This window comes from Pinus tabuliformis, chromosome Q (genome assembly GCF_031772625.1).
Source record: "Pinus tabuliformis cultivar Carrire ecotype Pingquan chromosome Q, CPIR1, whole genome shotgun sequence".
NCBI lineage: Eukaryota > Viridiplantae > Streptophyta > Pinopsida > Pinales > Pinaceae > Pinus > Pinus tabuliformis.
Window position 1 is genome coordinate 310,317,212 of NC_142296.1, and position 16,353 is coordinate 310,333,564.

The window sequence follows — 16,353 nt, forward strand, 5'->3', positions numbered from 1 at the left end:
TCAATAGCTTGTGTTAATGAGTTATGTCATGTGTTCCTTGGTCTGCATGTTGAATATATGTTTTATTATATGAAATGCAAGTGCTTGGTAATTGTTTGATTGTTTGTGGTTGCAGGAATTGACGTGAAGGAGGAGCTCATCCGGATCGGCAAGGACGGACTTCAACAACAGCATTTTGGAATAAGGTAAGCCTAAACACTTGTAGTTTTCATGTTGTAAAAGGTGTATTTAGAGAAAGATCACTCCATTTTGTCTTGTTTGTCATTAGAATGTCTTAGACTTCTAGGAAGGTCAGCCGTGTCCGCACCATTGACTGATTCCGTGCGACAAATTGGCGACTCCACTGGGGATCCATTAATGAGAAAAGTCTTTTCCTTTATGTGAACTTTGCTTTGAGAAAATTGGTTTATTTTTCTAGTTTTGGCTCTGTGATTCTGTCTCTGGGTGGGTTAGCTTAGGATTAGTTTTATTTTGGTTTTTCTTGAGTTTTTCAGACGGACGCACCCTCTGAGTACTGCACAGTGCGTCTTTGGACGCGCTGTTGCCGTTTGCACAGAGCGGGCCCGCGCCTGTTCTAACGGGTTGCCTGCGTCTTCCTGTAAAAATTTAGGAAATCTCCATTTTTGCTTTAATTGCTTTTAGATTTTGTTTTTTCTTAGTTTTTTCTACCCAGATTCATTAGTCCCTTGTCCAGAATCTTCACCTAATCTTGTTCCTGCTTTAGCTTTCATCAATTGGGTGTTTTGAGTCTCTTTTCTGAGAAATTCTTAATTTGATTTCCTTTGGTCATTACTTGGAGGTTTGGCTCAGTCTTTTCACAATTTTGCATCTTTTTGCTTCTGTTTTTGCAAAAAAAATTCCCCCTCATTCGCCGGGGGGGGCTAAATTGTGTATGAGTGTTAATCGCCTTTGAGTGTTTTTATGTTTTGATCTTTGGAACTCTCACCCAATTGTCTCAATTTGCACTTGATTGGTTCTTAGATCACATTAGAATCGTCTTGTGTTTGAGAATTCTTTTGCATAGATCACATTTGCACAATTAGAATTCTCATTTTCAGAATATTATTGAAAAATGTGCATAGATTACATTTGCATACTTTTCGAGTGAATTGTGCTTAGATTACAATTGCATAGTTTACATTCTGAAAAATCAATCGTAGATTTAGATCAGCTTTCTTTGATTTGAATTTACACAAAAAATAAAAAATAAAAAATGGTTTGGAATTGATTTGCATTGGTTTTTCTTGATCAAATTAGTGCATTAGAGAATTTGTTATATTTTCTCTTAGTGATCAATTTTTTGCATTGTTGGAAGTGAATGGAAACTCTCTCCTTACTCTAGTTAGGATTCATCGAATTGAAAGGATTGCATTATCATATTTCGATTGCATTCAATTGAGTCGGGTCATAACACCATTGGTTTCATCTCCATTTACCCATTTGAGTAATAACAGCCTTAATAACACAGCGCTTAATTAAAATTCATCTAGTAATTTTCACATTTCTAGGGCTCTGAAACACCAACATAGCTTAGGCTAGGGTCTTGGAGTAGGTGAGTACTTAACTCTCCAAGACTACAAAACCAAACAGATAGTTTATCTTGAGTAGAATAAATCCAATTGTTACATTTACACTCTGGGAAAGCTCCTCTTAAAGGAGAAGCACGAGCTCGTGTCCGAACCAGTGAGGGGATCCATCCTCCCTCGTTGGGAACGACGCCAGACAGTACGTATTACAAACGGTAAACCTCGGATTAACCATTGTCGAGGAGCCAGGGGTCACTTATCGGTAAACCTTGGATTATTGTCAAGGAGCCGGTAAGGGGATTGAGCTTGCTACTCTGCCCTTGCGTGCTGTCAGAGTTTAGACTGTTCCCCCAGGTGTACTTGTGGCCGTTGGTAACCTTAGTGACCATAATCTCTAGGATTCTACCCAAGGTGACGGTGGAGGGAAGATCCCACTGTACCTGGAGCAGACGTCGGTTATACTCACTTGGATTTTCTGGGGGGTTCACTTCACTCGAGACGGTTAAAGTGGAGGAACTTGGTCCAGTCTATTCATTAAGCAGGTTGCCGGGGTAACTGTTCCACCCACCACTTCTGTACTGAATTCGGCAATGTTGGGCTTCATCACCAACTAGTATTTTCAGTCCGGAAGGCTACTGTTTGTGTATGGTTTGACTCCTAGATTTGATAGCGCGTGTTAATTTGTTTGTTTTTACTTATAGAGACCATAGGTGTGAATTGTGAATTTTAGTTGTTAAGTGTGAATTGTGAATTGTTAATTTTAGTTTTAAATTGTTAATAAAATTCACTGAAGTTGAATATAATGGCAAATGTTCCGGAATTTATCAACCTAGGAACCCCTCCTAATGAGAATCCTAGTACTTTTCCTTACTTTGGAAATGTTGGTCCTCCTTATATGGCTACTTTGTCATTACCTGGATTTACAATAGGTTTACCAATATGGTTATTTTCAACTTCGTTGGCCCAAAGTACTCCAATTGTTCCACCTCAACCGGATGCTTCACCTCAACAGAGTTCACCATCTCAACATCACCAACCTTCTGTTGACCCTTTACCTTCTTCGCCTAATTTTTCTTCCTCCATTTCTTCCTCTTCACCTGGTAAAAGCCTTGATGCTAGTAACCAGGAGGCTAAGAAGAAGAAGAAAGGGAAGAAGAAGAAGAAGAAGAAGAAGAAGAAAGATAAGAAAGAAGTCAACCAACCAACCATGGCTGTAAGTGTTAGTTGTGTTGAGGAAAATTCCGACATGCATCGTAAACCCAAATACCCTTGCAGGCTTTGTAAGGGTGACCACTTCCTTGTCAATTGTCCTGGTATTCCAAAGGTCTTGGAAGTATGGTCAGAAAAATCACATCAACTTTCCATTGATCCATAATTTGTCACACGGAATCTGTCAAGGGTGCGGACACGACTGACCTTCCTAGAAGTCTAAGACATTCTAATGACAAACAAGACAAAATGGAGTGATCTTTCTCTAAATACACCTTTTACAACATGAAAACTACAAGTGTTTAGGCTTACCTTATTCCAAAATGCTGTTGTTGAAGTCCGTCCTTGCCGATCCGGATGAGCTCCTCCTTCACGTCAATTCCTGCAACCACAAACAATCAAACAATTACCAAGCACTTGCATTTCATATAATAAAACATATATTCAACATGCAGACCAAGGAACACATGAAATAACTCATTAACACAAGCTATTGAGAAAAATAAACCAGTTTGTATTAATAACGAAACAAAGAAACTCTTACAACCTGGCCTTGGTGTTGTGAAAGTTCCTCCCAGGGTCCATCAAGGGTTTTCCTCTACTTTGACAAAGCTCACCCACTTCCAAGTAGAATCAAGCAAAGACAATCTCTCCTCACAAAGGTTCTAAATGGAAGACCTAAATCCTGCAGCATTTACCCAAAGAAAATGTATATCTCCAACCTCTTCTCCTTCTGGCTCAATGCCTTTATTTATAGTGCTGTAAAGAGGTTATTCAGGTCCACTATCAATGGGATCATCCCCCTCTATGGGTGGGATAGCTCCCTTATTGATGGGATAAGTTCCCCCTTAATAGAGATACATGAACCAACTGGAGGCGCATCCATTTCATCAAACCGACCTCTAGAATGTTCTAGAAGTAACCACAAGTAACTTTTTCAAGATAAAACTCGCGCATTTTGCCTTTTACAGAGGGACGCACCTGTCCCTTAACATACAGAGCGTCCATGGACGCATATTTTGTGAACATGGTCAGCGTCCCCGCAGGTAAGGCTAGAGAGAACCTGCGACCCCAGAGATAAACATAGTTTTTACAAGACTTTCTCTCTTCTTTGAGTTTGAGATGGATAACAGAGGCATGAGACTTGCCTAAGAGGGTAGCATGACTGTTGATTTGAGCCATACTAACTGTAAGTAGTCAAGGTGACATTTTTTAGTGTAACAGGGCGGGAAATGATGGTCATCTACAAGCTTCAAAGTCACATCAAGCGAGCCTGAGCCACAACCTGCCACACCAGTTTCACAGTTGTAGCCAGAGACAAAGATGCCCATGAACATGCCTTCAGTTGGCAATCTGGGACACTTCCTCTAGCAGAAGACTTCAGCTTCTTGCCAGTTTCGGAAGAATTCCAGGAACACAATTGAGAACACTTCCTCTAGCAGAAGACTCCAGCTTCTTGCCAGTTTTGGAAGAGTTCCAGGAATTGCATTAAGCATTCCAGAGTTGTTGGTCATCCTTAAACCATCACAGGTTGAGACTTCCCTTTTCAGGTTGAAGTTTTACCTTTTATGCGGGGTGAGACCTCCCTTTTATGGTTGAAGGTTTCCCTCTTTAAAACAATAGGGTCACTTCCTCTAGCAGAAAAATTCAGTTTCTTGCCAGTTTTGGAAGAGTTCCGAGAACTCCACTAAGCGTTCCAGTGTTGGTGGTCATCCTTAAACCACCACCCTTTATACCAACATTTCATAGAGCACATTCAGCCTAGTGCTGCCATGCTTTTTTTGCACATTTTGTATTTCAGCTCTCTTCTTGGACTCATACATAACCCTTCGGATTAAGGGGGGGAATGTTGGACACCCAATCCTTAATGGGTTAGTGTGGAAGCCGAATAGACCAAAGCATTCCAAGAGACTTTGGGATGTGAAACCCAACGGTCACAACAATGTACTATAAATGTATATTTCTTGTTAATAAAATATGTACTCACATGATTTATCTTTCCTATTTTATGTTTCCCATGTGTGTTTAACAAATTCATCAAAATCCACTGCAAAAAAGCACCAGTTCCTCTGTTTTATCCAGCTTCCCAATTCAACCCTACAGACTTTGTCTTTCTCCTCTGAATTCTGCCTAGTGAGGCCATTTCTATATCAAAGCTCAGTCTGCAAATTCCCTGGGAAAGGCTTCAGAGCCAGTGTTCTGTTTTCTGTTGTTGCACAGACCTGAATTCCAAATTACAAACACAGAGAATTTAAAGATGGCCACTCCAGCAGCCTTGAATATCACTCCTCTCAATGCACCCCACAGGGAATTAGAAGCACTACCTTTGGCTGATAGGGACTACCTAATCCAAGACTTGGTTGGTGACAGAAACCATCTGCAGACATTCTGTGAGCTGAGAAACAGTTATTTGAATAACAATGATGTTTATGGGATATGGGAATCAAATTTTCCCATATACTTCCTCCCCTCTGTCAATATCTTCCCTGAGATAATTCACCTCTGCTGTGAAAACTATGAACCAACTCAAAGGGCAGTCAAGTCTCCATCTGGGAGCATCCTCTTTCATATAACTCCTGACTCCATCAATCAAATGTTAAATTTTAAACCAACTCAGCTGCTGTCTCCTCTTTCTATGAAATTCTTGCTTGATGAAGGTCCCAAACTCTCCAGCTCAGAGATAGCCCGAATTGCCCAAATATTCATGAGAGCAGATCGCCAGCCTACAGGGCCACCTCCTTTTCTCTATGTATGTTTCAATGAAGTGGGTAAATTACTGGTTGATATGATATCCTATGTGTTGGGTTTCAAGACAAGTGAACATATTGATGAAACTATATTGGTCTTGCTGTCTGCATTTAGCCCAGGACAACCCCCTGCTGTCAAATACAATTATGCCAAATTCATTGCCAATAAGATGCATGACCAACTACTGAAGCTAGATAGGGAGGGAGTCTTCAAGTATTCATCCTACATCTATCATCTGCTCCTGTATTACCAGCCAGACTGTTTCCAATTCCCCATCAAAAGATTGGACTCTAAAGGAGAAAAAAGATCTGTGATTTTTTGGACCTCAGTCTTTCATGAAGTCCGCAGCTCTCCCTACTCCTACTGTGAGTTCATTGACTTGTTTGTCTATCCAGTCTCTTCTCTCCTAAAGAGAACTCCTCCTGCTAGACTATCTTATGATATGCAGAAAATATTGCAGCTCTCCAAGAACTACAAAATAGGTGACTGGTACTTCTACCAGCATCACACTGTCATCAGGATATATGGCTGTGAGCTGTGCCCCTACAGGTTGCCAAGATATGTGCCAATGAGACTGTTTGCCTTGGAATATTACAAGCAATTTATCAATTCAGATTTAACTCATTTCCATAGCACCAAGAAAAAGGCTCAGCTGAAATTCAAAGACCAACTAGGCCCCTTTGTCATGAACAAAAAAGAAGGATGGCAAGATGCTGATCAAATATTGGGGGAGAAACTCAAATTAAAAAGAAGCTTTTGGTGGGTACCCTATGACCCATATGGCTTTATCAATGCAAGGAAAATAAAATATAGGCTGTCAGCTTATGACCATTGCAAAATCCCACAGATAGAACAATTTGCCAACCAAGATGAGTGGGTGGAAGGCACACTAGTTGAAGAGTTCACTGAAGAAGAAAAAATGGAGCAAACTGTGAAAAATTTGGAAAAGACTCTTGACTTGGATTCTTTTGGGCAGGTGTCATTCAAACTGCCACAGCAAGTCGGAGAAGGCACATCAACTGCTGCAGCTCCACAAGCTGCCCAAGAAAGGTCTACACCAGCAACAGGAACAACAAAAGGCAAGGAGGTAGTAGATACAAAACCAGAAACAATGACAGAGCATCCAACTACCTCAAAGGAACATGATCAAGGGCAAGCCCCTCCACTGCAGACAGAGGCACCACAGATTCCAACATTACAGACTCCTCTCAATGAGGAAAGAAGCAAGAAATGGGACAGGGAAGAGACTACACCTGCAAGTGGGTCAACACAGCAGCCAGAGGCCAAAAGGCAGAGAGTAGATCCTCAAATTGAAGAGGAAATTAGCGAAGAAATCATAGAGAGTCCAAGAAGAGAGAGGGAAACCAGCCAGCAAACATCCACCAGCTCTCACAGGCAAGAAAGGGAGAGGCAACATGGTATAGAAGTGTCCTCCTCAAGGCAGCAAGGTGCACAACCATCTGGTATTAAAGGAACTTTCATGGAAATCAAGGCCCAAAATGAGTTATTGAGAATACAGTTGTATGATCAATTTCTCAAGACAACACCCTCCAAACAGCAGAGATTAATGGCAGCTTATGACATTAAGGAGGAGAAAATGATCTTAAGTCATTTCAAGCCTAAGGTACCATAGCCACAGACAGCTGCAGATTACATAAAGACAAACTTAGAGGTCCTCGCCAAGGACATACACCCAATGGACCAAATTGAGCTACACAAGCAAACAGGTGAAATGGTCTATGCTACACTAGCAGACAAGGCAATGCTGGCCCACCAATTGAAGGAATCATTGAGAAATACATCTACTCAATTGGATTTGGAGAAAATGTCTTCCTTGGCCAAGGACAATAGAATAAAGACATTGGAGGAAATTATTATGGAACTAGGGCATGATCCTAAGGATGCCAAGGGCATCAAGGCAAAAAAGAAGAAGATATTGCTGCACTTAGAAAGCAATTGAGGCTACCTTTAACCATGCATCCTCAAAGTATAGAACTTGTACAAGAGAATGAAGGTGAAGATATGATGGATCTGCTAATGAGGATGAATCAAAGGATAATTCAAATGGAGCAAGAATTGGAGAAAGCATTGCAAGCCAAGCAGGGAGAGTCGACCTCCCAGCCACCTGAAACAGCTCCAACAGTTGCCACTGTTCCTCCCACACATGCAGCAACAATGTTAGACAGTAATTTGTCACCGTCCCTGTTACCCCTTCTCCTGCACATTGGAGGACTTATTCCAGGACCTGTGAGAAGTGAAATAACCTGAAAACACTTGCATTGTATCCCCTTGAGTATGTACTTCATATACCCTGAAGACACCTTCTGCAAAATACCCATAAAAATAGCCCTTTTTCCATTGGCGCGGGTTCATTGTGTATCACTCGCGCCAATAGGGAAATCCTCCAAATAGGGCGCGCCAGCTAGCGCTCTGTCTCAAAGTCGCACTCGTGCCAGCCCAGTTGGGTAAAGTTTTTAACAAACAAACTTACGAAGGTTCTTCCTAACCTATTCATGAACTGATTCCATCTTGAGTTAGTTCAGTTGGGCTTCGAATCTTCATAGAAGGGAAGTAGTTCTCCACCTCTCATGGAATCTTCTTAGTGATAAAGCCAATCCCATGAATCTTGTGGATGACCCTAACTCCTTCTCCTCTATCTATAAAAGCTTGCCCTTTTTCCTTTGACAAGTTAGAGTCTCCAAGTTCCAAATTCTAAGTCTCAAAGTCTGAGAATTGCCAAGTTCATGCTACAAGGAGCCTTACTCATTCCCATGAAGCTAAATCTTAAGTGAGGAGATTCTTGTCCAAGTAAGCAAGGAGAGAGAGGCTTGTTCCCCATTCCCAACAAACTTTGCAAGGCATGTGTTGCTGATTACCCAGCCAAAGGAGGATTTGACGTCAGAACTATGGTTGTATTCTTCTTTGTTGTTTATCAATAATAGACAACTATCATTATGGTTCCACTCTTATTATCTTTGTAATGATGATTGAGTTATATCCTTTCTGACTGATATATAGTTGCATCTATTGGATTTTATGCTTGTGTTTGTGTCGTTCTTTGTATGTGCAGGTGTCCATTCATGAGGATCGTGGGGATTGTGACCAGTGAGAGCAAAGGAACGGGAGCGACGACTCTTCTACAAATATTAGCGTTGGAATCCAGGTAGGCCCTCATCATCGATCTTTGATTTGCAATTAGGAACCTGCGTGTTAGCGTTGTTTGATTGTTGCTAGACCCCATTTGGGCTAGCAGGAATCGCCTCTGTCCACAGAGGGGATTTACCTTCACAGCAAGCAATCCCTCCTATCATCCCAGCATCAATAGTAGGTACATCAACCACAGATGCTTTAACAGCAACAACAACAATAGCACCAGAATCTAGCATGAGTATGGAAGAAATGATGAAAGCAGTGAAAGAGCTAGAAGTTCAAATGACAGAGCTGAAAGAGGCCAAAGAAAAGTTGGCCAAGCTAGAAGTAAGCTATGACAAGTCCAAGATAACAGTGGCTGAGAAAACAAGGGAAATAAAGGCCTTGGACAATAAAATAAAGTCCTTAGAAAAAGAGCTTACTCTAGATAAAACTCTAGCTGAAATCAAGAAAATTTTGTGGGCCAAAATTGGCCAGTCTATCACTGACCAATGGCAATCAATTCAGACTATACATGAGCAAATAGAATTGATAGGCATAGCTCAATTTGAGACTCAAAAGGCTAGAGCATCATTGGGAAATATGCCTGAGCAAGCCAATAGAATGATTCAATTTTTGAACACTCATACCAAAGAGCAGCTGGCAGCTCTAGATATCAGGAACCGGATAGATACCATTTTGATAGTGAAAAAGGTGCTGACCCTGAGAAATTTTGTACAGACGTTAGAAAGAAAGTGCCAGGGAATGCAGGCAGAAATAAATGCCTTCAAATTAAAGTTTGCAACATTGTAGAGCAAAGGGTTACCCAGCTTATTAACCAAAAGTGGAAGACTGTTAACACATGAACAATATACTAACAGGGTAAACACCTATGTTTCTAATCAAATTACAACTTCATCAAGCATGTCAGAAGATATAGTGCCTCCCTCTGGACAGAGTCTGTATGACAAATTAGAGAATTTGTTATGCATTGAACATGAGATAAATCACCTTTTTGAGGTCCAGCCCAACTTCTATAGATATACTGAAGCTGATGAAACATTAATAAAAATACAAAGACATCAGTTGCCAACAGAAGAATGGTGGCAGGGAATGCTGGAGGTTTTACCGAGGTGATTTTGTTTTCCTTTTCCTTTTTTGATCAGCTACAGGTCAGTAAATTCAAATGCACGGGCCACCTGTCAAAGAGTGAAAACAGCAGAAAGAAGAAGTCAGATTGTGACTGCAGCTCATTAATGCAAGACCAAGCACCGATGACAAGGCCAGGACAGCAACACAGCAAAACAACGAGACAAAAAACGCAGGAAACGCAGAGTAAAGACGCAGCTACTAGCCGACTCACTCAGTCCAAAAGTCAAATATCTCTGACAAATTAAACAGCCAACACACCAACATTTACTGCGACATTCATTTCTCTCATTTACTTCTTCTGAAGGGTTGGTGAAGGAAGTTATTTTCTGAGATCTTATCTACATGATATTTTGTATCTCCTTTTTGTATAAATACCTCTCCATAAGATGTATTTGGTGTTGGTGATTTTCTCTCTGGACTGCGCTGTAATTCTAAGACTTTTTAATACAAAGGTTGTTGAAGTTCATTGTTGCTGGACCGTCTGAATGTGGATTTGATGTTCTAGGACCTGCTACAGAATTCCTGTGTCTTTCTATGGATCAATAAGTTGTTCTAAACAGTTTCTTGTGTTTTCTGTGTTTTCAAATTTCATATATGTTTCATAATCTTAGTAACAAAGAAAAAGAATAGCCCAGAATTTGTTTAAATACACTCTGTGTTCAATCTCTGGTATTAATTATGTTTTCTTCAGAATTAGCCATAAACAGGAATTCTTAGCTGCTCCTGTTTTCACTAGTTCTTTCACTTTGAATATTGCCTAGGAATTCTTTGCTGCTCCTTGATAATATTCATGCACTTTCCCTCTGCTAGCATGATGAAGGATTCTTAACTGCCCTTCATCCACTGGCTTACATTCCACCAACTTCCAGATTTCAAAATTGTTCCAAGATCGATTATCTTGCTCTGTAGTATTGCCCTTTACCAAAGAAAACACTCTCAGCAGTTCATCTTCATTGACCCCATTTGCCCAATGGAATAAGCTGTTTAGACTTGCATCCCAGCTCTATTTAAGATCACCATCCAACAAACTTAAAACCAAACTCTGTGCATCATAACTAGCCTAAAATACTTCAAAACAAAGCTAAATTACAAAGAGAGAGCCCTCTCTGGTTGCAGATTGGGTAGAATCTGCAGCTAAAAGACTGCTTAGTGGTTACCTCGGTCATATTCCCCCATTAGAGCTTTCCTTGGGAACAACCTGAGTGATAACAGATTCCAAAGGTGCTCTTTGAAGCTGGGTAGACGAGGAAGCAAGTGGCAAAGATCTATCAGAAGGGAGAGGAATCAAGCAAGGAACCAAGCGCAAGACAGAGGTTGGTCTCCTTTGTTCCCCTCTTATCTACTTCTCATAAAGGAAAATGAAAGTGGTTTTATCTTTTTTGTTTCTAAGATAGCTACCAGCCTTAGTGGGACTAGCAGCTCTGCATAGACACTAGATTTCCCGATAACAAAATGCCGTCTCAACTGACAAAGGCAAAGAAACCAAGCAACCAGGAGGCAAGAAGAAAAACAAAGGGAAGAAGAAGAAACAGGAGGAATCATCACCTAAAAAATCTTCTGCAAACCCTCATGGAGATAAGAAACCAAATCGTCCATGTCTTATATGTGATGAGGATCATTGGACAAGAGAATGTCCATATAAAGCTAAGCTTAGAAAATTCTTCAAGAATTCAAAAACCTCGGCAGTATTAATTGATCCGTTTCCAAATCCAGGAACAAATCTGGTTGCCAGTGATAATGCTTCCCCGTCCCAAGTGCTGATGTTGTCAGTTTCGAAACAGAAAAATGATGCTTTGATAACGACAAGGAATAAAGATTACGAGAATCCACAGCTGTCGAACAACAAGGATAAAGATCAACCTAGTAGTTCGACAATGACTTCGACAGAAGTTGCGCCGCCCATCATTCCAGAGCTAACAATAAAACCACCAAAGGGAGTAGTACACAAGTCGACATTTAATCCTCATGCCAGAGCAGCACAACATTATAATATAGTGGAAGATCTGGCCCAATCACCATCCGCTATGTCGACACTTGAGGTACTGCAAAATTGCCCCTCCCAAAAGCAGGTTTTATTATTAGCAATAGGTGGGATTGACCCAAAGGATTCTAATCTTGTGTCCTTTAATCACAAAGGATATGATCCTCAGTTACCAGCTCAACTAGCTTTCCTCATTCAAGTGAAAGCCCTCAACAAAACTGTTCATCGAACAATTATTGATGAGGGGGCATCTACATGTATTATGTCGATGAGTTGCTGGAAAACTTTAGGATCTCCAACCTTGTCGTGATCTTCGACAACACTTAAAGCATTTGATGGATGAACATATACCCCATATGGGATTTTAAGTAACTTGCAAGTTGAACTGGTAGGAAAAATAGTAGAAATAGATGTTGAAGTAATCGACGAAAATCTCGATTACAACATCCTACTGGGAAGGCCCTAGATATATGCTATGGCTGCCGTTGTGTCGACCTACTTTAGGAAGATTGCATTTCCCTTTCAAGGAGGAATTACAATCGTCGACCAACAAACATTTCTCCCCAATAGTTCCCAAGTTACAGGAAGCATTCCGATGATCCATGGAAGCCCCCATTCGCTTCAAAATATCGGAGTAGGCCTACTAAAAGACCCTATATTAATGGGAACTTTTGCCCTCTCACCTCCAATCAATCTGGCGGAAGTGGCAATGGTAGGAACCTGCAATATGATATCTTCTATTCAAAAGATCTTAGAAAACAATATTAGCATGGATCATCTGCAGGTATTGCCTCCAAGCCCAATAGAAATATTGTAGCAATCAATATTTTGAGCATGGGAGGCAAGCCCTAATCAACGCTCATCAAGCGTTTGGATAGATAGGTCTAAGGAATATGGCACCCCTTCAGATCCTTTGTGGAAAGTGTATTACACCGATGAAGGAATTGTTTAGTCAATGATAATTGACAGGACGCCATGGGAAGATTACCACCATCGTTCCCATCTTCCGGATTGTCAAGAAGATACTCCTAATGACCTTCAACATCGATCAGTTTTTGATTTCCTATCAAATACTGTAAACACAGTGGATTCCGAGCGAAACTTGTCCAATATTGAAGAAACTATCGCCATAAATATCTCGACCAAAACAGATGTTGTAGAGAATATTTATGTTGGCAAGTTGTCACACGGAATCTGTCAAGGGTGCGGACACGACTGACCTTCCTAGAAGTCTAAGACATTCTAATGACAAACAAGACAAAATGGAGTGATCTTTCTCTAAATACACCTTTTACAACATGAAAACTACAAGTGTTTAGGCTTACCTTATTCCAAAACGCTGTTGTTGAAGTCCGTTCTTGACGATCCGGATGAGCTCCTCCTTCAAGTCAATTCCTGCAACCACAAACAATCAAACAATTACCAAGCACTTGCATTTCATATAATAAAACATATATTCAACATGCAGACCAAGGAACACATGAAATAACTCATTAACACAAGCTATTGAGAAAAATAAACCAGTTTGTATTAATAACGAAACAAAGAAACTCTTACAACCTGGCCTTGGTGTTGTGCAAGTTCCTCCCAGGGTCCATCAAGGGTTTTCCTCTACTTTGACAAAGCTCACCCTCTCCCAAGTAGAATCAAGTGAAGACAATCTCTCCTCACAAAGGCTCTAATGGAAGACCTAAATCCTGCAGCATTTACCCAAAGAAAATGTATAGCTCCAACCTCTTCTCCTTCTGGCTCAATGCCTTTATTTATAGTGCTGTAAAGAGGTTATTCAGGTCCACTATCAATGGGATCATCCCCCTCTATGGGTGGGATAGCTCCCTTATTGATGGGATAAGTTCCCCCTTAATAGAGATACATGAACCAACTGGAGGCGCATCCATTTCATCAAACCGACCTCTAGAATGTTCTAGAAGTAACCACAAGTAACTTTTTCAAGATAAAACTCGCGCATTTTGCCTTTTACAGAGGGACGCACCTGTCCCTTAACATACAGAGCGTCCATGGACGCAGATTTTGTGAACATGGTCAGCGTCCCCGCAGGTAAGGCTAGAGAGAACCTGCGACCCCAGAGATAAACATAGTTTTTACAAGACTTTCTCTCTTCTTTGAGTTTGAGATGGATAACAGAGGCATGAGACTTGCCTAAGAGGGTAGCATGACTGTTGATTTGAGCCATACTAACTGTAAGTAGTCAAGGTGACATTTTTTAGTGTAACAGATTGCCCCCTAAAGTGCGAAGCCTGGAATAGAATAGGGTTTTGTAATTCTAGGAAGGGTGAAGCGCTTTATCATTTCAAGGATTGCCTTGTGGATGGCCTGGTTGGAACCTGCAATTTTCAACACAAAATACATGGATAAGATTATATCATCACTGAGGTAGGCATTCCCATACTCAGATTCAAAACTTTAACTAATGGACTAACTATTCTGATACAGGAATGATCTTGCAGTACATCATTTTTATAGACTTTTGTAGACACAGTATGGACGCAGCCATCTGTTTATGATTAGTCTACATAGATAATGAATACAAAACTCCTCGCAGCCTGGATGGTAGAAACTAGATCCAGGGTCTTCACTTCTACTTCCCGAATTGGTACGATTCTAGCCATGTGATTAAATGATTCGATGTCGAACATGGTAGAAACCACTTGATTACCAGTCAATGATGTAAACTGTTAACAAGCGTGAGAGAAACCACCAGTAATGTCAATGGTTCTCAAAGTACCAAGCACAACCCGTGAAATGTGAATAGATGTTTTGATGTCGAACACTTCACGGAATCCTTTGATCGAAAGTCAATGATGTAAACTGACGTCAAAGGCGAGAAACCTGCCATTGATGCATGCAGACTTCAAGGTACTGTCGATTCCTAAGTCATCTTTCTAGATAATGTGTCGATGTCGATAGAAAGCGACCCGTTGCAGGCAAGCCCGCAACACGAAATCATTGTTCAAGTTGAAGAAATGTTGCTGTAAGGACTGACTCAGGGATGGTCAAATGGATGACAAGTATTTTGCAGATGAAAGTTTTTGCTTGCAGACCTCTTGAACACATAACGACACAACAGATGGCTTGGTGACGAATAACTCAAAGTTAACCCCTGGAACCCGGTTAAAGACTTTCAAAGTGATTTGGTCAACTGTGAGGTAAAAGATTTCCCAACCCAGGTGAATGAAAAGTGTCGTGTTCAAGAGCGGTAATAAAGTTTCTTCTGAGACAAAAGGTGACAAATAGGTTCATTCTTCTCTTTTTTCCCCCACCATTTCTGGCAAGTACCTCTTTATTTTTAACAAGCTTGAGGAGGATAACATATGCTTGATTATAAGCTCATCCTTCGGACGAGTCCAACCTAGTTTAAATTCGAACCCTAGGAAGGAGTGGTTCGTTCCTGTTTGTAATTGAACAGGTCCTCTACTGTAAAAGTTTAACGAGCCCAGTATAGGAGAAACTCGGCGTTTTTCAATTTTAGAGAGTCTGAAAAAACTAAAGGAGACTCCACGTTGAACTTTTTCGTATATTTGTGTCCCTCAAGCCCGAAAAAGTATAAAATAATACCTGGGGGAACCGCTTGATCTTGCGACCAAGGAGTACTTTCATAATAGTGTCGTTAACCTGAAAAGTAAAAAGCGATCAAGGACACGTCGTTTTATTTCCTTATCGAGTTCGAAACGACAAAAACCCGGCAATCTTTTCCTGATTTTGCGGTCAGAAAAGAGCTAAAAGGGGACCGTCTTTTAATTCCGTTTTAACGAGTGAAAAAGAAACACTCGGCGATCTTTTCATGTTTTAGGAGTCAGAAAAGGGCTTAAAAGATGACTCTGATATTTTTGTTTGTGAAAAATTACAATTTCCCTCGAAATCCCTTTGTCCTGCACAAAAGCACACATTACTCATACCTGTTTAAAATAGGCAAAAATACATTCAAAAACATCTTTTCATGGTAAAAAATGAACTAATTCATCCAAAAAACCTATAAAAAGACCTTTTACCATGTCATTTTTACCGTTTCACTGTTGAGGTTGAAAAAGGAGCTTTTGACAAGAAACTTCCCGTGGTCGCTGCGGAAAATCTGACCGTCGGAATCGAACGCCGTCTCATCCAGGTATTTTACACATCCTACTCTGCATTTCTATCCGTTTAGAATCAATTTTTAGGTTTTAGTTTCATTTTTTGGGGGGGTTTTGGTTTTGGAATGCGCCTCTCGGCGGACGCAGGTGCCCTTCGGGTGACCTGCGTCCCCCGACTTTTTCTCATACGGGAAAACGGTCGGAAGACGCAGCCCGCCTTCAGGCCAGCTGCGTCCGGGCGCCCTGTGCTACAAAGCCGGGGTGCGTCCTCCGAGAAACGCGCATTTCAAAACCCCAACTCTCTCAAAAAACCACCAAAAATTCCCAAATTAATTTCTAATTGCTATTTTTGATATGCAGGGCATTAATCATGTTAGACTGGAGAGAAAGAGAGCATGTAGAGGAAGATGAAGCTGCAATAAATCATCAACCTTCCCTGGATGCCCTAAGAGCATGCGGATTATACAAATATTGGACCATACCGGGCATGAGGGGCCAGGTAAGATTCTTGGAATGGCTG